The 26486-nt window shown below is 44.9% G+C and overlaps 1 protein-coding gene across 3 annotated transcripts in view; it reads right to left on the bottom strand.

Moving 5' to 3' along the window:
• akap6 (A kinase (PRKA) anchor protein 6) overlaps positions 1-26486 on the bottom strand; it is a 589551-nt gene that overhangs the window by 127072 nt on the left and 435993 nt on the right. The window lies entirely within an intron of this gene.

The following is a 26486-nucleotide window of genomic DNA, read 5'->3' as shown; positions in this document are numbered from 1 at the left end:
AAAGTTAACATTTTTGTTTCGTATTTATAATGTCAATTCAAATTAAATGATGGCAATGTTAAATATTTTTGTTTTGTGTTGATAGTATAATGCATCACTTTTAGGTATGACAGATACAAGCTGCTGAACATTTACAGCTACCCAGACTCCCTGCGTAATTTAAACCTTATAATAAATGAAAGGGAATTAAATTATGTTTCCTTCATAAGAGCCAGAAACGGTTCAAGTTAGCGAAAGCATCCAGTTCTCATTTTCATTTTGCTTCCATTATTTTTCTGAAAAGCAATTTCATCATTTTGGTACATTAATGTAAACTTGTTTACTTAATTAAGCAGTTTGTCTAATATTGTGACAGAATGGGTAAATTGTAAGAGGGTCAATGAACAAAAAGGTCTAATACTGCGGTGCTTTTCCTTTGTGCACAGCAGTGGTGTAATGGCATGTTTAGATACAATCTGAGGATTTGATTACTATTTCCTCCCCTTCTTCCTTTTCTTGTTGCTTCTCTGCTGCAACGCTTCCTCATTCAGCCTAGAGGCCAGGTTAGCATGGAGTGCAGATTTGCTTGTAGCTTCCGTCAATGTTCAACCTACAAGAGATGGTGCTCCTGGAGCACAAAGACGGTCATGCTAGTTTTCCTCGCGTTATGATTCAGTGTTCCGCTGCTACACATAAGAACATAAGAACGTAAGAAATAGGAACAGTAGTAGGCCATATGGCCCCTCGAACCTGCTCCGCCATTCAATAACATCGTGGCTGATCTGATCATGGACTCAGCTCCACTTCCCTGCCTGCTCCCCATATCCCCTTATCGATTAAGAAACCATCTATTTCTGTCTTAAATTTATTCAATGTCCCAGCTTCCACAGCTCTCTGAGGCAGCGAATTCCACAGATTCATAACCCTCTGAGGGAAGAAATTTCTCCTCATCTCTGTTTTAAATGGGCGACTCCTTATTCTAAGATCGTGCCCTCTAGTTTGAGTCTCCCCCATCAGTGGAAACATCCTCTCTGCATCCACCCTGTCAAGCCCCCCTCATAATCTTATATGATTTGATAAGATCACCTCTCATTCTTCTGAATTCCAATGAGTAGAAGCCCAGCCTACTCAACCTTTCCTCATAAGTCAACCCCCTCATCCCCAGAATCAACCTAGTGAACCTTCTCTGAACTGCCTCCAAAGCAAGTATATCCTTTTGTAAATATGGGAACCAAAACTGCACGCAGTATTCCAGGTGTGGCCTCACCAATACCTTATATAGCTGTAGCAAGATTTCCCTGCTTTTATACTCCATCCCCTTTGCAATAAAGGCCAAGATACCATTGGCCTTCCTGATCACTTGCTGTAGCTGCATACTCTCCTTTTGTGTTTCATGCACAAGTACCCCCAAGGTCCTGCTGTACTGCGGCACTTTGCAATCTTTCTCCATTTAAATAATAACTTGCTCTTTGATTTTTTCTGCCAAAGTGCATGACCTCACACTTTCCAACATTATACTCCATCTGCCAACTTTTTGCCCACTCACTTAGCCTATCTATGTCCTTTTGCAGATTTTCCTCACTCATTGCTTTTCCTCCAATATTTGTATCATCAGCAAACTTGGCTAGGTTACACTCAGTCCCTTCTTCCAAGTCGTTACTATAGATTGTAAATAGTTGCAGTCCCAGCACTGGTCCCTGCAGCACCCCACTAGTTACTGGTTACCAACCAGAGAATGAACCATTTATCCTGCCTCTCTGTTCTCTGTTAGTTAGCCAATCCTCTATCCATGTTCATATATTACCCCCAACCCCGTGAACATTTATCTTGTGCAGTAACCTTTTATGTGGCACCTTGTCAAATGCCTTCTGGAAGTCCAAATACACCACATCCACTGGTTCCCCTTTATCCACCCTGTTCGTTACATCCTCAAAGAACTGCAACAAATTTGTCAAACACGACTTCCCTTTCGTAAATCCATGCTGACCCTGTCTGACCGAATTTTGCTTTTCCAAATGTCCTGCTACTGCTTCTTTAATAATGGACTCCAACATTTTCCCAACCACAGTTGTTAGGCTAACTGGTCTAAAGTTTCCTGCTTTTTGTCTGCCTCCTTTTTTAAATAGCGCCTTTACATTTGCAGTTTTCCAATCTGCTGGGACCTCCTGGATTCAATGCATCCACAATCCCTGCCGCTTTGTCTCAAGACCCTAGGATCCAAGTCATCAGGTCCAGGGGATTTATCTGCCTTTCGTCCCATTATCGTACTGAGTACCACCTCCATTGTGATTGTGATTGTGTTAAGTTCCTCCCCCTACTATAGCCCTTGGACTATCCACTGCTGGAATATTGTTAGTGTCCTCTACCATAAAGACTGATACAAAATATTTGTTCCGAGTTTCTGCCATCCCCATGTTTCCCATTACTAATTCCCCGGTCTCGTCCTCGAAGGGACCAACATTTACTTTAGCCACCCTTTTCCTTTTTAGATACCTATAGAAACTCTTGCTATCTGTTTTTATATTTTGTGCTAGTTTATTTTCATAGTCTATCTTCCCTTTCTTAATAATTTTTTTAGTCATTCTTTACTAGCTTTTAAAAACTTCCCAGTCTTCTGTCCTCCCACTAGTTTTTGCCACTTTGTATGCCATTGTTTTTAATTGGATACTGTCCTTTATTTCTTTAGTTAGCCATGGATGGCCTATTCAGAGTTCTGGCCAAGACTGCCAAATTCACCCAATATCAGTTATGTTGAGATTCAAGCTTGTGACTCTGGATTCGAAAGCCAATGTTCCATTATTTGGGGGTCGGAGCACAAGTGTGAGAACATCAATTAAGGTTGGGACCTCTTTTCTCATAAATCTGCAAAAATATCCACATAATACTCTTCATAGGCTTAATACCAAACTTTTGATCTGTTTGTATGTTCTATTAAATTGTAGGGAAGTTCAAACACTAAGAAGGGTCATGATTTGTTCCCGAAGAAAAGACAATACTTCTGAACTGGGCATTGCGCTGTACATCAGGAGCTTATTAACACTTTTGTACATTGTTTTAAAGTAAATTGATTGTGGACCTCAAACAAATTTCACAGTGCCCAGTGGGCCCCACTGTAATGTAAATGTGCAGACTAGTCAACTGCAAGAGCTATTGGGCAACTTTTGAAAGTTGGGCACAGGCACATGACTGAGCCAGTATTCATCATTGGTTGAAATTTGTAAACAAACTTCATGCTCTGTTAAGAAGATAATTGTCAACATTATTTCTGTATTACACAAGTCACAGCTGACATCAGAGATCACTTTATGTTTTTTCTTGAAGTTCTAATTCCCTGATATTTCCCAGGTTTAATGTAGCCTTTGATAGCAATGAGCTTGTACATTTGGGATTTAAAAATATATATATAGCCAAATAGTGAATTATTGTACTAGCTCAATAATAATCAGATATTTTATTTGACCCAATTGCTAATAATTTGATTTACAAATACAAATCTCTGAGGGTGAGCAACAGCTTAATCACAAAAGCAAACTAGACATCCAAATGTTAATTCAGGTCACATGAAACAAGGTTCGACCTTTAAAGCGGAATTGTACCCTTTCAAGAAACGTTTCCAATATCTACATTTAGTTCAGATACTGATGTTGCCTTGTGTAGATTATAGCCTTTTTGCAAGATGATACTAGCAACACCACAATATCACTGTAATAATGGCACCACAATGCATGTAGCCATCTGTAGTTCTGCAGTTTCATCAGGGGTTTAAGGAGGATGGCCTTTGAATGGCATGAGAAATCTAGCCAGGCAATCGAAGTGGCTATAACAGGAGAACATTGTCAAGCAGTGAAACAAAAGCTGTTGGAAAGTTGAAGCATTAATAACTAGTAAGCTGATATATCTGAGGTTGGAAAATTAATGCCGGTACTCAGCAAATTGAAACATCCTTATCTGGTTGGCAGCAGAAATTGACCAGGATAATCTGGATTATGGATGCTGGATTTAAGATCGGTACCCTTAATGATTAGTGTTTGGTGCTTGTGGCTTGGATTAGATACTTTAATGAGGTGTATTCGTGTCAATAGTAGACATAGGGATTCAGAGCATTTTGCAGATTACGTGGAAGAAATGGAGGTAGACCAATTTAAGACATACTCAAGATCAGATTTTGATGGGTTTGGTTGGTTTAAATTGAAATGAAGTACTAACCGATTAAAAATAATATAATGGTAGTGCCAGTAAAATGACGATGAAGCTGCAGATTGTCGTAAAAAACAAACTGGTTCACTAATGTCCTTTAGGGAAGGAAACCTGCCGTCCTTACCCGGTTTGGCCTATATGTGACTACAATCCCGCACCAATGCGGTTGACTCGTAACTGCCGTCTCGGCCTCTCATATTAAACCACTAAAAAGGAAATCAAGAATAAAACTGGACAGATGACTCAGGTGAGACCTAGTCATCGAATCAGGACACAACAAAAGCACACACAGCCCAGTCATCCCTGCAAAGTCCTCCTCATTAATACCTGGGAGAGCTGTCCCACAGATAAGTCAAGCAGTGCCTGACATAACAACAACAACTTCATTCTCTAGCCACTGACTCCATCCCTCCCTCCAACTCCTGTCTGAGGCTGAACCAGACTGTTTGTAACCTTGGTATCATATTTGACTCTGAAATGAGCTTTCAGCTACATTTTCCACAGCATAACTAAAACCGCGTATTTCCACCTCCGTAACATCGCTTCTTTCCACCCTTGCCTCAGCTCATCCGCTGCTGAAACCCACATCCAGGCCTTTGTTACCTTTAGACTTGATTATTCCTACTTATTCCTGGCTGGCCTCCCATATTCTACCCTACGTAAACTAGAGGTAATCTAAAACTCGTCTGCCCATGTCCTAACTCGCACCAAGTCCCGCTCATCCATCACCCCTGTGCTCACTGACTGACACTGGCTTCCGGTTAAGCAATGCCTCAATTTCAAAATGTTCATCCTTATTTTGCAATCCCTCCATGGCCTTGCCCCTCCCTATCTCTGTAACCTCCTCCAGCCTCACAATCCCTGCCCCCTCCACCCCCGAGATGTCTGCACTCCTCTAATTCTGCCCTCTTGAGCATCCCTGATTAGAATCGCTCAACCATTGGTGGCCGTGCCTTCTGTTGCCTAGGCCCGAAGCTCTGGAACTCCCTGCCTAAACTTCTCTGCACCTCCACCTCTCTTTCCTCCTTCAAGACACTCCTTAAAACATACCTCTTTGACCAAGCTTTTGGTCACCTGCGCTAATTTCTACTTATGCGGCTTGGTGCCAATTTTTAAAATCTCATAATATTCCTGTGAGGCGCCTTGGGACGTTTCACTATGTTAAAGGTGCTATATAAATACAATTTGTTGTTGCTGTTGACATAGTCATACTCACAGAAGCATACCTATCAGGCAATGGCCCAGACTGCTCCATCACCATCCCTGGGTATGTTCTGTCCCACTGGCAGGACAGACCCATGAGAGTTGGTGGCACAATGGTATACAGTCAGAGTCGGTGCGGGGTGTGGGTGGTCCCTAGAAGTTCTGAACATTGACTCTGAATCCCATGTAGTCCCATGGCTTCAGGTCAAATGAGGGCAATTAATTGTCCTGGTGATTACCACCTGCAGCCCTCCCTAAGCTGACGAATCAGTACTCCTCCATGCTGAACACCACTTGGATGTAACACTGAAGGTAGCAAGGACACAGAATGTACTCTGGCTGGGGGACTTCAATATCCATCACCAAGCGTGGCTCAGTAGCACCAGTACTGATTGAGTTGGCAGAGTCCTGAAGGACATAGCTGCCAGACTGGGCCTGCAGCAGGTGGTGAGAGAACCAACATGACTTTATGTCCGCTCCATGACTTTATGTCCAACATGACTTTATGTCCACTTGTCGCAGATGCATCTGTCCGTGACACCATTGATAGGAGTGATCACCGCACATTCCTTATGGCGCCAAGTCCTACCTTCACACTGAGGTCACTTTCCATCGTGTGGTGTGGCACCACCACCGTGCTAAGTGGGATAGATTAAGAACAGTTCTAGCAGCTCATAACTGGGCATCAAAGAGGCACTGTGGGCCAACAGATTCAGCAGAATTGTATACAGGGTACCACCACAATCTGTAACTTCATGGCCCTGCATATCCCTCACCCCTCCATCACTATAAGGTGTGATGACCAAACCTGGTTTAATGAGTAGTGTTCACGATCATGCTAGGAACAGCACCAGGCGTACCTGAAAATGAGTTGCCAACCTGATGAAGCTATAACACAGGACTACATGCCTGCTAAATAGTGAAAGCAGCATGTTGTAGACAGAGCTAAGGAATCCCACAACCAACAGATCAGGTCAAAGCTCTGCCGTCCTGCCACATCCGTCATGAATGGTGGTGAATTAATAAGCAACTAATGGGAGTAAGGGGCTTCATGAACATCCCCATCCTCAACCTTGGAGCTCAGCTTGTGAGTGCAAGAGGCAAGGCTGATCCTTCTCGGCCTCCTCCTGAGATCACCATCACCACAGATGTCAGTCTTCAGCTAATTCAATTCACTCCACGTGATATCAAGAAATGGTAGAGCACACTGGATGCAGCAAAGACTACAGGCCCTGATGATATCCCAGCTGCAGTGCTGAAGACTTGTGCTCCAGAACTAGCCATGCCCCTAGCCAAGCTGTTCCAGTACAGCGACAATGCTAACATTTACCCAATAGTATGGAAAATTGCCCAGGCATGTCCCGTCCATATAAAACAGAACAAATCCAATCTGGCCAATTACTACCCTGTCATCGGGAAAGTGATGGAAGGAATCATCAACAGTGCTATCAAACAACATTTTCTCACCAATAACATGCTCACCGATGTTTAGTTTGGGTTGCTCCAGAACCACTTGGCTCCAGATCTCATTACAGCTGTGGTCCAAACATGGACATTAGACCTGAATTCCAGAGGTATGGTGAAAGTGACTGCCCTTGACATCAGGTAAGTATTCGACCGACTATGGTATAAAGGAGCCCTAGTAAAACCGAAGTCAATAAGCATCAGAAGGAAATTCTCCAGTGGCTGCACTCATGCCTGGCACAAAGAGCGGTGTGATTGCTGGAGACCAATCATCTCAACCCCAGGACCTCACTGCAGAGATCCTCAGGGCATTGTCTGAGGCTCAACTATCTTTAGATGCTTCATCAATTATCTCCCTTCCATCATAAGGTCAGATGTGGAGCTGTTTGCTGATGATTGCACAGCGTTCAGCTCCGTTTGCAATTTATCAGATAATGAAGCAGTCCATGCCCGCATGCAGCAATCCTGCACAACATCTACAGTCGGGCTGATAAAAAGCAAGTAATATTTACAGCACACAAATATCAGCAATGACCATCTCCAACAAGAGAGAGCCTAACCACCTTCCATTTAATGGCATCGTCGAATCCTTCCTTTGAATATTCAATAGCATTATCATTGGTAAGTCTCCCACCAACAAAATTCTGAACATAAGAACATAAAAATTAGGAGCAGGAGTAGGCCATTCGGCCCTTCGAATCTACTCCACCATTCAATAAGATCATGGCTGATCTTCTACCTCAACTCCACTTTCCTGCACTATCCGCATATCCCTTGATTCCCTTAATATCCAAAAATCTATCGATCTCTGCCTTGAATATACTAAAAGACTGAGCCTCCACAGCCCTCTGGGGTAAAGCATTCCAAAGATTCAGCACCCTCTGAGTGAAGAAATTTCTCCTCATCTCAGTCTTAAATGGCCAACCCCTCATTCTGTGACCCCTGGTTCTGAACTCTCCAGCCAGAGGAAACATCCTCCCTGCATCTACTCTGTCAAGCCCTGTAAGAATGTTGTATGTTTCAATGAGATCACCTCTCATTCTTCTAAACTCTAGAGAATATAGGCCTAGTCTACTCAATCTCTCCTCATAGGATAATCCCCCCACCTCAGGAATCAGCCTGGTGAACCTTCGTTGCACTCCCTCTATGGCAAGTATATCCTTCCTTAGGTAAGGAGATCAAAACTGGACACATTACTCCAGGTGCGGTCTCACCAGAGCCCTAAAGAATTGCAGTAAGACGTCTTTACTCTTATACTCAAATCCTCTTGTAATAAAGGTCAACATACCATTTGCTTTCTTAATTGCTTGCTTTTCTATTTTTCCTACCAAAGTAGATAACCACATTATATTCCATTTGCCATGTTCTTGCCCACTCACTTAGCCTGTCTATATCCCCTTGAAGTCTATTTGCATTCTCCTCACAACTTACATTCCCACCTAGCTTTCATATCATCAGCCAACTTGGATATATTCCATTTGGTCCCCTCATCCAAATCATTGATAAAGTTTGTGAATAGCTGGGACCCAAGCACCAACTCTTGCGGTACCCCACTAGTTACAGCCTGCCAACCCGAAAATGATCCGTTTATTTCTACTCTCTGTTTTCTGTCCGTTAACCAATCCTCAATCCATGCTAGTATATTACCCCCAATCCCATGAGCCCTAATTTTGTTTAATACCCTCTTGTGTGGCACCTTATCGAATGCCTTGTGGAAATCCAAATACACACATTGGAGGTCACCATTGGCCAGAAACTCCATTGGCCCAGCCACTTAAATGCTGTGGCTTTAGCAGCAGGTCAGAGGCTGGGTATTGTGCAGCAAGTGGCTTATCTCCTGACTCCCCAAAGCCTGTCCACCATCTACAAGGCACAAGTCAGGAGTGTGATGGAAAACTCTGCACTTGCCTGGATGGGTGCAGCTACAACAACATGCATGAAGTTCAACATCATCCAGAGCAAAGCAGCTCGCTTGATCAGCACCTCATCCACCAGGCTAGACATCCACCCGCTCCACTACCGACACACAGTGGCTTTAGTGTTTACTATCTCTAGGATGCACTGCTTGAATTTGCCAAGGGTTCTTTACCATCACCTCCAAAACCCACGACCTCTACCACCTAAAAGGACAAGGGCAACAGGCACTTGGGAATACCATCACCTGCAAGTTGCCCTCTAAGTTACACACCATCCTGACTTGGAAATATATTGCCGTTCCTTCATCGTCGCTGGGTCAAAATCCTGGAACTCCCTCCCTAACAGCATTGTGGAAATGCCTTCACCACATGCAGCGGTTCAAGAAGGCGGCACAAACGGCATCATCTCAAGGGCAACTAGGGATGAGAAATAAATGCTGGCCTTGCCAGTGACACCCACATTAAAAGTATTAATTTAAAAAAACCTGAGGCTGCTTTGTACATCTCATGAAATATCCTATACGTGTTCATAAATTTACTCTGATAATTTAGTAAAGGTTAATTTAATTAACATAAAATGAAATTTAATTGAAAATAAATGTATCTGCATATGTAAATAAGGCCTGGGTAATGAAGTCTCATTTATAATTATTATTGAAATTATTATTTCATGTCTTGTAGCCTGGTAGTTACATCATTGTTTCCCAATTAGCTACTCATGAAGGTGGATCACCTTAATCCATCTGCTCTAGTTGATTTACAGTTAAAGGGCATTTTATTGCAATTCTCTATCAAGTTGTATGTATAGAATGCCTCACAATGCATTCTGTATTGAACAGAAGGAAAATTGGGCCCATCCTACCAACTAATAGCATGTCTCCTTCAGCTAATCTCGTAACCAATCATATAGATTGGGAAGAGCAGAGTCGCTCAAGCCAGAAAGGTAGTAAATTTCTTGAGTACATTCAAGATAATTTTCTGGATCAAAGGCCTAAAAATTCGAATAGGCCAGAAACCTGCCGTAACAGTGCCGGCCAAGGCTAATGGCCGCCCGCAGAGAGAACGCAGGCAGCACTGGTATTTTGGTGTTGCCTGCTAATTTACATCAGCGGTGCGGAGATTTTGTGGTGTAATGCGCTCTTTCTGGAGCTAAGCTCAACAGGAAGCCAACGGTCATGGTTGTGTCCTGTTTGCATTTAAGGAGAACAAGGATGAAACTAGTGAGTCTGTAGGCATTGTACAGAACAGTTGCTGTATTTGCTGCAATTTACTTGCCACCTGCTCACCAATCAATGTTACATTGCATTGAACTTTTGTGGAGAAAGCTCTTGTTTAAAGCGCATCAAAATAACACAAGCAAAGCTACGGAATCTATCTGTGGAAGTCATCTTTTAAATCAGCTCAGGCTCCGGCTCACAAAATATATACAGATTGAAAAAGGGTTTGGCAACTTGTTTATGCATTTGTGAGGAATCTTTCGACTGTGCCAGAGAAGTCTGTGGTTTGATCGCACTTTGGGTTTTATGGGATCAGAAGAAGGGGAGGGTGTGGTTGTAAAACAGGGCAAAATAATGATTTTGTCTGCACCTCTCAGGGAACACAGCTCATTTTTTTTTTACATTGAGCCAAGATGACCCATTTAATGCTTTCACAGACTCTCCCTCTATCACTTTACCCACACATCTCATTCTAAAAGAATAGAGACTAAGCCAAGCTCTTTATTTTAAATGCTTGTTTAAATTTTCATGAAGCAGGAAGAAAAAGACACAGAACAGGAACAATCAAATCCAGCGCTTGGTAGTTTTTCAAACCGTTATACAGTAGTCATAATTTCATTGATATGCTGAGGTCATTTGAGTCACTGGCTTAGGAAGGTCTGACAACTGAGGCCTTTTTACTATTCCATCGCGCTGCCCTCAGAGGAAATTTGCAAGCAGTTACACCGGAAGCTTTAGCTTGGATATCCAGCTTATATATTGACATTTGATTTGCTTTCCTACTACTGTACGAAAGAAGAAAGAAGAAGACTATTCCATGGTGTTGAGAGAGTACTCATATCTGATAACTTAAAGAATTTGAATTCACACTTCAGCTTTCAGATTTCACTGACCATCCGAAGGTGATTCCTAATCCAAACCTCAAGCTTACTCTTATAATCACTCAGAAATAATCACTTGCAATATTTTGCATTTTCCCATTTGCTACACATTCAGTATTACAATTTCAGGCAGGACAGTTTCAAATAAGCAAACCAGCAAAAAAAAATTAAACTTTACCTACAAATCTCAAGGGTTAGCTATCAAGACCTGGGCTTGTGATTAATATAAACACTGTCACATGGAGATAATTCTATCTTTACTTTCTGGCAGTCTTACATTTGTCATTTGAAACATCCTCATGGAGTTGCTTTTTATGCTGGTGAAGCGCCATCAGTGGCTGCACACACAGCCGTGCTTTGGAAAGGGCAGCAAGAGGAGCGGCGATCTCCAAAATGGATGAGCAGGTTTGATGTCACACTCTGACTAATTACAATACTTTCATCGAGCGCAGGCTCCCCCAACACGGGCCTTAACAGCTAGCGCAAACACTTTGAATTTCTGGGCCAACCTGTTCCAGGACCAACAAGAGGGCAGGCCATATTATATTTAGTAATGAATAACGAGCCAGACTTAGTTAAAAATCTAACTGTCAGGGAACATTTATCTAACAGTGATCATAATACGATCAAATTCAGTGCTAGATTTGAAAAGGAGAAACTTAACACAGTTACTCAGATTCTAAATTTTGGTAAGGCTAACTTTTACGGGATGAGACAGAGACTGAAGACAGCAAACTGCTTAAAACTGTTATCGGGTAAAACAACAGATGAACAGTGGGAGGTGTTCAAAAAATAATTTTGCTTCATACAGGATCAGTATATACCCCTAAAGGGCAAGAGCTCTACTTAACAAATAAATCAGCCATGGTCGACAACAGGGGTGAGAGATAACATAAAATTAAAGGTAAGAGCATATAAAAGTGCAAATAATAGTGCGGATCCAGGGGGTTGGTATATATATATAGACAGCAAAAGAGGACAAAAAAGATAGGAAGAGCTGCAAAAAGGGAATACGGGAAGAAACTTGCAAGTGATATCAAGATTAACGCAAAAAGTTTTCTGAATTATATTAAAAGAAAAAGGGTAGTCAAGAATAACATGGGCCCTTTAAAAACAGATGCGCGTAATATTGCAAATGAAAATAAGGAAATGGAATATTTGTTGAATAATTACTTTAAAAACATAAGAAATAAGAGGAGTAGGCCATTCAATACATCAACTACATCTACTGCCTTTTCCCACCCTATCCCCATATCCCTTGATCCCCTCAGTGCCCAACAATTTATCATCTGAGTCTTAAATATACTTAACGACTGAACACCCACAGCCCCCTGGGATAGAGAATTCCGAAGATTCACAACTCTCTGACTGAAGAAAAATTTCTCCTCATTTCACTCCTAAATGGCCGACCCCTTATTCTGAGACAATGACCCCTAGTTCTAGACTCTTCAGCCAGGAGAAACAGCCCCACAGTATCTACCCTGTCAAGCCCTCTAAGAATTTTATACATTTCAATGAGATCACCTCTCATTCTTCTAAAATCCAGAGTAGATAGGCCCATTCTACTCAATCTCTCCTCATAGGACAGCCCAGAATCAATCTAGTGAACCGGCGTGGCGCCCCTCGAAGCCAAGTATATCTTTCCTCAGGTAAGGAGACCAAAACTGTACACAGTACTCCAGATGTGGTCTCACCAAAGCCCTATATAATTGTAACAAGACTTCCTAACATACAATTTGCTTTCTTAATTGCTTGCTGTACCTGCAAACTAACTTTCTGTGATTCGTGTACAAGAACACTCAAATCCCTCTGAATCCCAACGAATTAATAGACTCTAACCGTCTAAAATATATTCTGCTTTACTATTCTTCCTACCAAAGTGGATAATTTTACATTTCCGCACATTATACTCAATCTGCCACCTTCCTGTTCAATCACTTAACCAGCCTGTATCGCTTTACAGCCTCCTCACAGCTTACTTTCCCACCATCTTTTTATAGTCAGCAAACTTGGATATATTACACTTGCTCCCCTCATCTAAGTCATTGATATAGATCGTAAATAGCTGAGGCCCAAGCACTGATCCTTGTGGCATTTCACTAGTTACAACCTGACAACCTGAAAATGATCCATTTATTTCTACTTTGTTTTCTGTCCGTTAACTAATCTTCAATACATGGTAATATATTGCTCCCAATCCCATGAGCCCTAATCATGTGTAACAACCTCTCGTGTGGCACCTTTTTGAATGCTTTCTGAAAATCCAAATACACTACATCTCCTGGTTTCCCTTTATCTACCCTGTCAGTTACACCCTTCAAAAACATTTTCCATTTCCCTTTCATAAAACCATGTTGACTCTGCCAAATCATATTATGATTTTCTAAGTGTCCTGTTACCACCTCCCTAATAATAGATTCTAGAAAACATAGTGGCACAAAAACTGGCAAATCTCCAGGACCTGATGAGAAACATTCCAGGATTTTAAAGGAAGTAGGTGAGGAAATTGCAGAAATTTTAGCCATAATCTTCCAAAGCTTTCTTAATTCAGGGATTGTCCATTTAGATTGGAAAATTGCAAATGTAACTCCATTATTTAAGACAGCTGAGAGAGCGAAACCAGGAAACTACAGACCTGTTAGTCTGACATCTATTGTGGGGAAGCTATTGGAATTTATAATTAAGGATAAAGTGACTGATCACTTAAAGAAATTTGAGCTGAGTAGAGAGAGGCAACATGGATTTGTAATGGGTAGGTCTTGTCTAACAAACATAATTCAATTTTTTGAGAAAGTAATGACAGGGGGATGTCTATGGATGTAGTTTATATGGACTTCCAGAAGGCATTTGATAAAGTTCCACATTAGACTATTAGCTAAAGTTAAGGCTCATGGGGCTAGAACCTCCACTTTTGTAGTTCTCCAGCGTGGGCGGTAAAAAAGGGTTTCAGATCACCGGCTTCTCGCCCATTCTCAAACCACCTAGCCTCCACTTTTGAAAATGGGCGTTACCGCGAGCGATATAAAATGGGTGGTAGCGTTAAATTTTTTTGACCTTCTACCGTAAAGTGTGGCCGTGCTTAGCAACGGCATGACAACGCTCGATTCCCGCGATTCTGGAGGTCAAGGGTCACCATGACATGAGCAGAAGAGGAGACAGATAGAGAGGGTCAGAGGGACTGAAGGTGTGGCTGGGTGTGGTGTGGCTGCTTTGGGAGGAAGGAGGGAGACTTTAGAACTTCGCAGCAAGTAGGCAAACAAAAGGTAGGTGTTACCAGCCACATATTTGACCAAATTTGGCCTATAATGGAGAGAGAGGAGGAGGCATCACAGCACGCTATGGGGACTGACGCTGGAGAGAGCAGTGAGCTGGGAGAGGAGCACATTGGAGGGCGCAAAAGAGCCAGGAAATATTCGGATGAGGCAAATGCCTCCCTCCCGAAGGAGGTCGAGTTTGGCTGGGGTGATTTGACACAGGGAGGGCGTGGGAAGCCCACCCCAAAGGCATATGAGAAGATATGGACTGAGATAGCAGAGGTGGTCTCATCAGCGACCAACGAGGTGCGTGAGGGCAACCAATACCGCAAACAATGGAACGACCTTGTAGGATCCGCAAGTGTAAGTATTACATTGATTTACATGTACTTATGTATTTATATAATTTGATTTGTAACAGTCATACGGTCACGGTGTACGTCTTTAGGTAAAGAATGATAATTATCATAATAATCATGATTACATCTGTCGGTTATGTGTTGCATCAGTCTCTGTGACAGTACCTAGCAATGATATCACGCAATGATCTCATGCCATGTCGTCCTGTCACCTTTTACAGAAGAATCTATCGACAATGAGGTCCGTGCAGAGGTGAACGGATGGGGGGCCACCAGTCCCCAGTGACATCACTGACATGGAGGAGCGTGTGCTCGCACTCGTGGGGAAGCACCCCCGGACAGCCACGGACGCATCTGTAGACCCTGAAGTGATGCCACGTGAGTAAAGCTTACACCATTGCATCATGTAAAGTTTATTGATGCCACACCCACTGATGTCCGAACAATCATATATGATGGATGATTTCTAAAATTGTCATAGCAATAATGCTGGCCTAATGAAAATCATTGCAATGCACAATTTGTTGATGGTCATGAAATGTCTGTGATGATTTTGAGAGCGGTGGTGCTTTTGTCGTCATATGCTGTGTGTAGCACTGGACTCACCTTGTCACCCTAGCACCCCCTTCTCCTCTAATAACCCCTAATTTGTGTTTGCAGCTCAGCCAGCAGCGAGGCCCGAGGCAAGGCCACAGAGGCCAGAAGGTGGGGGCGTGGGGCAGGAGTCGGCGGACGATCCTATTACATCTAGTGCTGAGGAGCTCCGATTGTCGCCTGTCAATCTGCTGGGTCTGTTCTCCACGGATGAGAGCGCGGACTTCGAAGAACCTGCATCGCCACACTCCAGAAGCCATTCCATCCCAAGGCAATCTAGTGATCCTCCGGTCATTCCCGCCTCCATTCTGGAGGTATCGGCCCCAAGCACCTCACCACAGGGCACCCCATTTGTCCCCAGGACAGCGCCGACCTTGCGGAGGCCTCGTGGACGTGACAGGTCTGTGCCACGAGCACAACATGAGAGCGGAGAGATGGTACAGTTGTCCAGAGGACTGTAGATATTGGTGACCAGCTCATCGAAGCATTGGGGGCATATCCTGACAGCTGGCCACCGTGACCGAGTACATTCCGCGCATGGCGGAGGCCCTGGATGCGATAGCCACAGACCTCCCAGTGGGTCCCTGAGTGCGGCATTCCACCCTTAGGTTCCGCACCTCCACTGCGAACGACAGATGAGAGCAAGGATCAAGATCCTGCTTCTGCATCAGAGAATGTTGCCCCCTCGGCACCCCCCACTCCTGTACCCATGCATCGACTGCATCTGCCTTCATCCCCCCCAATGAGGCACCACCTGAGGAGCTCCTGGGCCAGGCGCCGTGGAGCAAGGAGGGGAAGGGGTAGAATTGGGGAGAACAAGGGGAGGGGGGAAGCAAAGTGAAGTACATGTGCGCAGGTGATGGCTGTGTTATATCTCCATCTGGGTGTATGCAATTTGTTGCAATGTATGGGGCCTGGGGACCACACTCCTGCTTTGCCTTTGTATTGTGTGTTGCTGGACATGTTGAACATGTGATTTATGTTAATAGTGGAAAAAGTGGGGTGTGGGTGGGGGTTGGGTGTTATTGGCTGTGATGGTTAGGATTTCAGACCAACGTTGGTATTAAATTTTTGTTATTGAACATAACCTTGTTGCGCATTGTCTCAGATAGCTGGACCATTACACACTGGTGATTCCTTACCATGAAAGGGTTAAATACAACTCAACATCAATCAGCGTAAATTTTAACTGGCACCAAGGTGATGGGCACCATTAATGTCTGAGCTGCACACACACAGCAGTGTCTCAGCATTGTCACTCACATCAACGCTCTTTCAGGCAAATTGTTCAGATATCAGCTCCTCACGTAAGAGTGAAATTTAACAAATGCCAGGCACACCGCTGGCGTTCGTTCCGGTTAGTTCCACTTTTTGTGAGCAGTTTTTTGGGCGAGCGATATTGTTGGCGATATGTGTGCAAGGTGATGAAATTAACGCTGGGCGATTTCATGGCTGCTAGTTTGGGTAAATATGCTGTTTACGACAAAAAATAGTGGGCGGGCGTTGATATTGAATCTCGGCGTTAATTCTGTGCGGAAAGTAACGCTGGGCGATATTATGGGTGTTGATTCCGCCCATTCTGCTAATACGAGCGTTAAGCACACGGGGAAAGTAACGCTCGCTGATAAGTTTCCTAAAAATGCCTGTCAGTTTCCATTTTGTGCCAAAATGGGTGATATATGGGCGTTATACGTCATTTCAGCAATAAAATGGTCATTCAGTGGGCATTCAGCATGCAAAAAAAATGGAGCTTCTAGCCCATGGAATTTAAATAAAATTATTGACCTGGTTAGGAGATAGGTTAGATGGTAGAAGACAGAGAGCAGGGATGATTATTGTGTACTTGAATTGGAAGGAAGTGACTCATGCTGTCTCACAAGGATCTGAGCTGGGGTCTCAACTATTCACTATACTTATTAATGACTTAGATAGCACCATAGAGAACAATAAATCTAAGTTTGTTGATGACACAAAGATTAGTGGCATAATAAGTAGTGTAGATGGGAGCTTAAAATTACAAAGAGACTATAATAGATTCATCATAGGCAGTCCTTTGGGATCGAGGAAGACTTGCTTCCACTTTTAACATGAGTTCTTAGGTGGCTGTACAGTTGAATACGAGAACCACAGTCTCTGTCACAGGTGGGACAAATAGTCGTTGAGGGAAGGGGTGGGTGGGACTAGTTTGCTGCACGCTCTTTCCGCTGCCTGCGCTTGATTTCTGCATGCTCTCGGCAACGAGACTCGAGTTGCTTAGTGTCCTCCCGGATGCACTTCCTCCACTTAGGACAGTCTTTGGCCAGGGACTCCCAGGTGTCAGTGGGGATGTTGCACTTTATCAGGGAGGCTTTGAGGGTGTCCTTGTAATGTTTCCGCTGCCCTGCCTTTGGCTCGTTTGCCGTGAAGGAGTTCCGAGTAGAGCGCTTGCTTTGGGAGTCTCGTGTCTAGCATGCGAACTACGTGGCCTGCCCAGCGAAGCTGATCGAGTGTGGTCAGTGCTTCAACACTGGGGATGTTTGCCTGGACGAGGACGCTAACGTTGGTGCGTCTGTCCTCCCAGGGGATTTGTAGGATCTTGCGGCGACATCGTTGGTGGTATTTCTCCAGCGATTTGAGGTGTTTGCTGTATATGGTCCATGTTTCTGAGCCATACAGGAGGGCTGGTATGAGTACAGCCCTGCAGACCATGAGCTTGGATGGGGAAAGCTGTGGCGGATGGATTTCAATGTAGGCAAGTGTGAAGTCATACATTTTGGACCAAAAAAGGATAGATCTGAGTATGTTTTAAATGGTGAAAAACTAATGGAGTGTACAGTGGAGGTCAAAAGAGATTTAGGAGTTCATGTATACAGATCACTAAAATGCAGTCGATACAAAAAATAATAAAAAAGGTTAATGGAATGTTTAAACATAACATAAGAACATAAGAAATAGGAGCAGGAGTAGGCCATACGGCCCCTCGAGCCTGCTCCGCCACTTAATACGATCATAGTTGATCCGATCATGGACTCAGCTCCACTTCCCTGCCCGCTCCCCATAACCCCTTATTCCTTTATCAGTTAAGAAACTGTCTATCTCTGTCTTAAATTTATTCAATGACCCAGCTTCCACAGCTCTCTGAGGCAGCAAATTCCACAGATTTACAACCCTCTGAGAGAAGAAATTCCTCCTCATCTCAGTTTTAAATGGGCAGCCCTTTATTATTATGCCCCCTGGTTCTAGTCTCCCCTATCAGTGGAAACATCCTCTCTGCATCCATCTTGTCAAGCCCCCTCATAATCTTACACATTTCGATAAGATCACCTCTCATTCTTCTGAATTCCAATGAGTAGAAGCTCTACCTACTCCATTATTTCCTCATAAGTCAACCCTCTCATCTCCGGAATCAACCCAGCGAGCCTTCTCTGAACTGCCTCCAAAGCAAGTATATCCTTTCTTAAATATGGAAACCAATACTGTACGCAGTATTCTAGGTGTGCCCTCACCAATACCCTGCATACCTGTAGCAAGACTTCCCTACTTTTACACTCCATCGCCTTTGCAATAAAGGCCAAGATTCCATTGGCCTTCCTGATCACTTGGGTACCTGCATACTAACCTTTTGGTCTAGAGTTTCCTCGTTTTTTTGCATGCTTAACGCCCACTTAACGTCCATTTTACCGCTGAAATGAAGTATAACGCCCACATATAGCCCATTTAGCCACAAAATGGAAACTGTCGGGCATTTTTCGGAAACTTTTTGCCAAGCGTTACTTTCCCCATGTGCATAACGGCAGGAAAAAATATTACAGCCTGCCCACTTTTTTTGGGCGGAATCGTCAGAATGGGCGAAATCAACGCCCATAATATCGGCCAGCGTTACTTCCCGCACGGAATTAACGCTGAGATTTAATAATACCGCTCGCCCATTTTTTTTGTCGTAAAGAGCACATTTGGCAAAACTAACACCCAGATCATCACCCATCGTCACTTTCACCACCTCACACACATATCGCCCACAATATTGCTCGCCCAAAAAAACGCCCAGAAAAAGCGGAACTATTCTGAACTAAAGCCAGTGGTGTGGGTGCCATTTTTTTTAAATCGCAGGTCGCTTCATTCAAAAGGCTGCTTCAACTTTGGGGTCGTTTGCATTGACTCTGGCATTCTTCTCAGGTGAAGTGACCGTCTCCACAGACATATTTTCAGACTCTGGACTATTGAGGGTTTATTCTAGGTGTATTTTAGTGAGGAAATTATTGCTTCTGATCAATAGATATTATACTTTCATTGCAATAGGGACAGCCATTTCTCAGCCTACATCGATTAATAAGCAGATGCTGCAGAGTGCAGATGGCTCAATGTGTGATGCACATCATTATGTCCCCAATTTAAGACGTGCAAGAATGAGGAGGAGGGCCAGACTATACACACCCCGCACGTACAGGAAAAAGAGGGCTTACCTCGAGGTGTCCGACCGCATCTGCCTTCTGAGATTGCACTTCCACAAGGTGGTGATCAATGAAATATGGGAGCTCATCAGGCCACATATGCAGCCTGCCATCAGGACATCAGTGTCGGTCGAGGTCAAGGTCACCACGGCACTGTCTTTCTATGCATCCGGTTCCTTTTGGGCCTCCGCAGTCGAGATTTGCCCTCTGTCTCACCATGCAACCCATCGTTGCATTAGACAGGTCACAGAGGCCCTGTACGCGAGAAGGATGGACTTTATCAGGTTAGATGCAGGAAGAATGTTCCCAATGTTGGGGAAGTCCAGAACCAGGGGTCACAGTCTAAGGATAAGGGGTAAGCCATTTAGGACCGAGATGAGGAGAAACTTCTTCACCCAGAGAGTGGTGAACCTGTGGAATTCTCTACCACAGAAAGTTGTTGAGGCCAATTCACTAAATATATTCAAAAAGGAGTTAGATGTAGTCCTTACTACTACGAGGATCAAGGGGTATGGTGAGAAAGCAGGAATGGGGTACTGAAGTTGCATGTTCAGCCATGAACTCATTGAATGGCGGTGCAGGCTCGAAGGGCCGAATGGCCTACTCCTGCACCTATTTTCTGTGTTTCTGTGTTTCTATCAGTTTCCCCATGACCACGGAGACTCAGACTGATAGGGCTGGAGCATTCTACCGTATTGCTAAGTTTCCCAGGGTGCAGGGAGCTATACAGCGTACTCACATCGCCATGCGGGCACCTTCTCAGGAACCGGAGCATTTTTGTAACAGAAAAGGATTTCACTCCCTGTAGGTCCAACTAGTTGACAACCACAACCAAATCATCATGGCAGTGAATTCCAAATGTCCGGGCACCTTCGATGAGGCTCACATCCTGCGTGACAGCACTGTCTCAGACATCTTTAAGAGTCAGCTACAAGGACAATGCTGGATGCTTGGTGACAACTGATATGGCCTAGCCACCTGGCTGATGACATCCCCCCCCCCCACCCCCGCGTGATACTCACACCGAAGCTGAGAAGCGATACAACCAGAGCCAGAGACACACGCAATGTGGTCCAGAAAACAATAACTGTGCTTAAGCAGCTCTTCAGATGTCTGGACCACTCAAGAGGGAAGCTACTATACAACCTTGAGCAAGTAGGTAAATCTGTGGTTGTGTGCTCCATGCTGCACAACCTGGCTATCAGGAGGGGCCAAGAATTGCCAGAAGGGACTGATGTTCCACCTCAGGAGAGAGAGAAAGAGGACGACAAGTAGCTGGACGCTGACCTAGGGCCACACAATCAGGCTGGCTATGCAACCATGCCCACGACTCCCTCCAGACCACAGGAAAGAGCTGTGTGTATGCAGCTCAGATATCAATGGTGCCCATCACCTTGGTGCCAGTTAAAGTTTCCACTAATTGAAGTTAAGTTTTATTTAACCCTTTCATGTTAAGGAATCACCAGTGTGTAACGCTCCAATTATCTGAGACAATGCGCAACAAGGTTATATTCAATAAAAAAAAAATTATACCAACATTGGTCTGAAATCATAAGTATCACAGGCAAAAACACCCAACCCCCGCCCACACCCCACTTTTTCCACCATTGACATCAATCAAAAGTTCAACATGTCCAGCAACACAGAATACAAAGGCAAAGCAGGAGGGTGGTCCCCTCCCCCCATACATTACAACAAATTGCATACACCCACCTGGAGATATAACACAGCCATCACCTGTGGACCTGCACCTCACTTTCCTTCCCCCCTCCCCTTCTTCTCCCCACCTCTACCCATTCCCCTCCTCGCTCCACGGTGCCTGGCCAAGGAGCTCCTCATGCGGTGCCTCTTCGGGGGGGGGGATGAAGGCAGAGGCGGCCGTTGCATGGGTAAAGGAGCAGGGGTGGTGAGGGGAAAACATTCTCTGATGCAGAAGCAGGATCTTGGTCCTTGCTCTCATCTGTCATTTGCAGTGGTGGTGTGGAACCTAGGGGTGGAGTGCTGCGCTCTGGAACCACTGGGAGGCTTGTGCCAGCAGTGTTCCTGGCTATCACATCCAGTGCCTCCGGCCTCCGCGGAATGTACTCAGTCATGGTGGCCAGCTGTCGGGATATGCCCCCCAATGCTTTGATGAGCTGGTCACCAATGTCGACAGTCCTCCTGGACACCTGTACCATCTCTCCACTCTCATGTGGCACTCGTGGAACAGACCTGCCGCGTCCACGAGTCTTCCGTGGGGTCGGCGCCATCCTGGGGACAAATGGGGTGCCCTGTGGCGAAGTGCTTGGGTCTGGTACCTCCAGAGTGGAGGCGGGAATGGCCGGAGGACTACTAGATGACCTTGGGGTGGAATGGCTTCTGGAGCGTGGCAATACAGATTTCGCGAAGTCCGCGCTCTCATCCGCAGAGAACAGACCCAGCGGATTGACGGGCGAGAATCAGAGCTCCTCAGCAGATGTCGGATTGTCCGGCGAGTCCAGCCCCGCGCCCCCACCTTCTGGCCTCTGTGGTCTTGCCTGGGGCCGCACTGCTAGCTGAGCTGCAAAACACAAATGAGCTTATTTGAGGAGAAGCGGTTGCTCGGGTCACAAGGTGAGTCCAGCGCTACACACAGCATACGCACGACAAAAGCACCACCGCTATCAAAATCATCACAGGCACACATTTTACATTCGACCAGCAATATTTCTCGGACAATTTTAGAAATCATCGATCATATATGATTGTTCGGATATGAGTGGGTGTGGCAATTATTGACTTTACATCACGCAATGGTGTAAACTTTACTCACGTGGCATCACTTCAGGATCTGCAGATGCTTCCGTGGCTGTCCGAGTGTGCTTCCCCACGAGTGCGAGCACCCGCTCCTCTATCTCAGTGATGTCGCTGGGGACTGGTGGGCCCCCCACCCATTCACCTCTGCACGGACCTCATCGCCGATAGCTTCTTCTAAAGGTGACATGGCATGAGATCATTGTGTGTTATCATTGCTAGGTACTGTCACAGAGACTGATACAACACATAACTGAAGATGTAATCATGATTATTATGATAATTATCATGCTTTACCTAAAGACGTGCACCGTGACCGCAGGCTTTGAGTAAAACATTCCCGGTAAAAGTGAAAGACCTCACATCTACTGATAGTCACTCATGACTGTTACAAATCAAATTATATAAATACATAAGTACATGTAAATAAATGTAATACTTACTCTTGCGGATCCCACAAGGTTGTTCCATCGTTTGCGACATTGGTTACCCTCACGCACCTCGTTGGTCGCGGACGAGACCACCTCTGCTATTTCGGTCCATATCTTCTGGTAGGCCTTTGGGGTGGGCTTCCCACGCCTTCCCTGTATTAAACCACCCCAGCGTAACTCGACCTCCTGCAGGATGGAGGCACTTGCCTCGTCCGAGAACCTCCTTGCTCTTTTGTGCCCTCCAATGTGCTCCTCTCCCACCTTACTGCTCTTGTCAGCATCAGTCTCCACAGCGTGCTGTGATGCCTCCTCCTCTCCCTCCATTATAGGCCAAATTCGGGCAAATATGTGACTGGTAACAGCTAATTTTTGTTTCCCTATTTGTTCTAAAGCTCTAAACTCTCCCTCCTTCCTCCCAAAGTAGTCACACCACACCCACACACGCTTCAGTCCCTCTCAGCTTCCTCTCTCTCTGTCTCCTCTTCTGCGCATGTCATGAAGTCCCTTGACCTCCTGAATCGCGGGAATCAAGCGTTGTCATGCCATTGCTAAGGACGGCGACACTTTACGGCAGAAGATCAGCGCGATTTAACGCTACCACCCATTTCATATCACTCGCGGTAACGCCCAATTTCAAAGATGGAGACTAGATGCTTTCAGAATGGACAAAAAACCGGTGATCTGAAAACCCATTGTAACCTCCCACGCCGAAAATATTGCTCATTTTTGGGCGATAAGCACAAAAGTGTGAAATCTAGCCCTTTATGTTTCATGCACCAGGGCCCCCAGGTCCCGCTGTACTGTAGCACTTTGCAATCGTTCTCCATTTAAATAATAACTTGCTCTTCGATTTTTTCTGCCAAAGTGCATAACCTCACACTTTCCAACATTATACTCCATCTGCCAAATTTTTGCCCACTCACTTAGCCTGTCTATGTCCTTTTGCAGGTTTTTTGTGTTCTCCTCACACATTGCTTTTCCTCCCATCTTTGTATCGTCAGCAAACTTGGCTACATTACACTCGGTCCCTTCTTCCAAGTCGTTAATATAGATTGTAAATAGTTGGGGTCCCAACACTGACCCCTGCGGCACCCCACTAGTTACTGATTGGCAACCCAAGAATGAACCATTTATCCCGACTCTCTGTTTTCTGTTAGTTAGCCAATTCTCTATCCATGCTAATATATTACTCCCAATCCCGTGAACTTTTAGCTTGTGCAGTAACCTTTTATGTGGCACCTTGTCAAATGCCTTCTGGAAGTCCAAATACATCACATCCACTGGTTTCCCTTTATCCACTCTGTTCATTACATCCTCAAAGAATTCCAGCAAATTTGTCAAACATTACTTCCCCTTCATAAATCCATGCTAACTCTGCCTGACTGAATTAACTTTTCCAAATGTCCTGCTACTGCTTCTTTAATAATGGACCAACATTTTTCCAACCATAGATGTCAGGCTAACTGGTCTATTGTTTTCTGCTTTTTGTCTGCCTCCTTTTTTAAATAGGGGCATTACATTTGCAGTTTTCTAATCTGCTGGGATCTCCCCAGAATCCAGGGATTTTGGTAAATTACAACCAAATGCATCCACAATCTTTGCCGATACTTCTCTTAAGACCCTAGTGTTATGTATGCAACACCTTGTAACCAGCATTCTACCGCCACCAGAGGGCACATTTGTTGGAGTACCAAGGGATCCCAGCATCCCTTGGGAGCACTGCATATAAGCAGGCCTCCTATGCTGTGCCGGGACTCTGAAGTCAGAATAAAGAGACTAAGATCACACTTACTCAAGTCTACAGTATTCAGTCACATTGTTTTATTTGAGACATAACAACTGGCAACGAGTAATAGATAACAAACCATCATGTGAAAATGCAGAGAACTGTTGGCATCCTGGAGAAATACTCAGGTGATGATGATTGGGAAGCCTTCATGGAGTGACTCGACCAATACTTCGTGGCCAACGAGCTGGAAGGGAATGAGAACACTCCCAAATGAAGAGCGATCCTCCTCACCATCTGCGGGGCAACAACCTATGGCCTCATGAAGAATCTTCTTGCTCCGGTGAAATCAACAACCAATTCATATGAAGAACTGTGTATGCTGGTCCAAGAGCACCTAAATCTGAAGGAGAGCGTTCTGGTGGCAAGGTATCGATTTTATACATGTCAATGGTCTGAAGGCCAGGAAATGGCGAGCTACATCGCCGAACTAAGGTGCCTTGCAGGACATTGCGAATTCGGTGGATTCCTGGAGCAAATGCTAAGAGACTTTTTTTGTGCATTGCATTGACCATGAGGTTATCCTTCGCAAACTATTGACTGTTGAAACACCGAACGTGAGCAAAGCCATAATGATAGCCCAGGCATTTATGTCCACCAACGATAACACCAAACAAATTTTGCAGCATAAAGCTGCATCGACAAGTACTGTACATAAAGTAACGTCGTTTTCAGGCAGGAATGCATATGGCAGAACATACACGCCTGGAGCTGCATGATGTTAGATGACTCAGAGTCCACCATCAAGTGTGAATGCGAGGCAATTAACACCATGTTGGCACTGCGGAGGTGATCATCGGGTCCATCAATGCCGCTTCAAACACTATGCGTGCAAAGGCTGTGGAACAATGGGACACCTCCAGTGAATGTGCAGACGAGCTACAAACCCTACAAACTACCACGTTGCAGAGGAAGACCGATCTATTGTGGATCAAACTGAATTAGAGACTCGAACCGAGGAGGCAGAAGTGTATGGGGTACACACCGTCACCACGAAATGTCCACCGATCATGTTAAAAGTTGCACTGAATGAAATTCCAGTATTCATGGAATTGGACAGGGCGCAAGTCAGTCTATCATGAGCAAAAAGGCCTTCGAGAGGCTGTGGTGCAACAAGGCACAAAGGCCCAAGCTGAGCCCTATTCATACCAAGCTGAGGACTTACACCAAAGTTCCCTGTAATTGGCAGTGCAGCAGTAAAAGTCTCCTATGATGGAGCGGTGCACGAACTACCACTATGGACTATACCAGGAGATGGCCCACACTGTTCGGCAGAAGCTGGCTGGGAAAAAGCCGCTGCAACTAGGACGCTATCTGAGCACTTTCGTCCGTCGACGATGCCTCATGTGCCCAGGTTTTGAGCAAGTTCCCGATGTTGTGAGAGCCAGGCATCAGAAATTTCTCTGGGGCGAAGATACAGATCCACTTGGTTCCCGGTACACGACCCATCCACCACAAGGCACGTGTGGTGCCATACACGATGCGAGAGAAAGTGGAGATCGAGCTGGACAGGCTGCAACAAGAGGGCATCATCGCGGTGGTTGAGTTCAACGAGTGGGCCAGTCCGATTGTTCCGGTTCTCAAGGGCGCTGGCACGGTCAGAATTTGAAGGGACTATAAAGTAATGATTAACCATTTTTCGCTGCAGGACCAGTGCCCGCTACCCAAGGCAGACGACCTATTTGTGATGCTGGCAGGAGGGAAGACGTTCACCAAGTTGGACCTGATCTCGGCCTACATGACGCAGGAGCTGATGGAATCTTTGAAAGGCCTCACCTGCATCAACACGCACAAAGGTCTGTTCATCTACAATAGATGCCCGTTTGGGATTCGATCGGCCGCGGCTATTTTTCAAAGGAACATGGAGAGTCTGCTAAAGCCGGTTCTGCGCACCGTGGTTTTCCAGGATGACATATTGATCACAGGTCGGGACACCATCGAACACTTGCAGAACCTGGAAGAGGTTAGATCATGTGGGACTCAAGTTGAAACGCTCGAAGTGT

This window comes from Pristiophorus japonicus, chromosome 4 (assembly GCF_044704955.1).
Source record: "Pristiophorus japonicus isolate sPriJap1 chromosome 4, sPriJap1.hap1, whole genome shotgun sequence".
NCBI classification, from domain to species: domain Eukaryota; kingdom Metazoa; phylum Chordata; class Chondrichthyes; family Pristiophoridae; genus Pristiophorus; species Pristiophorus japonicus.
The sequence above is the reverse complement of the archived record's forward strand: the minus strand, read 5'-3'. Positions and strand labels throughout refer to the sequence as shown.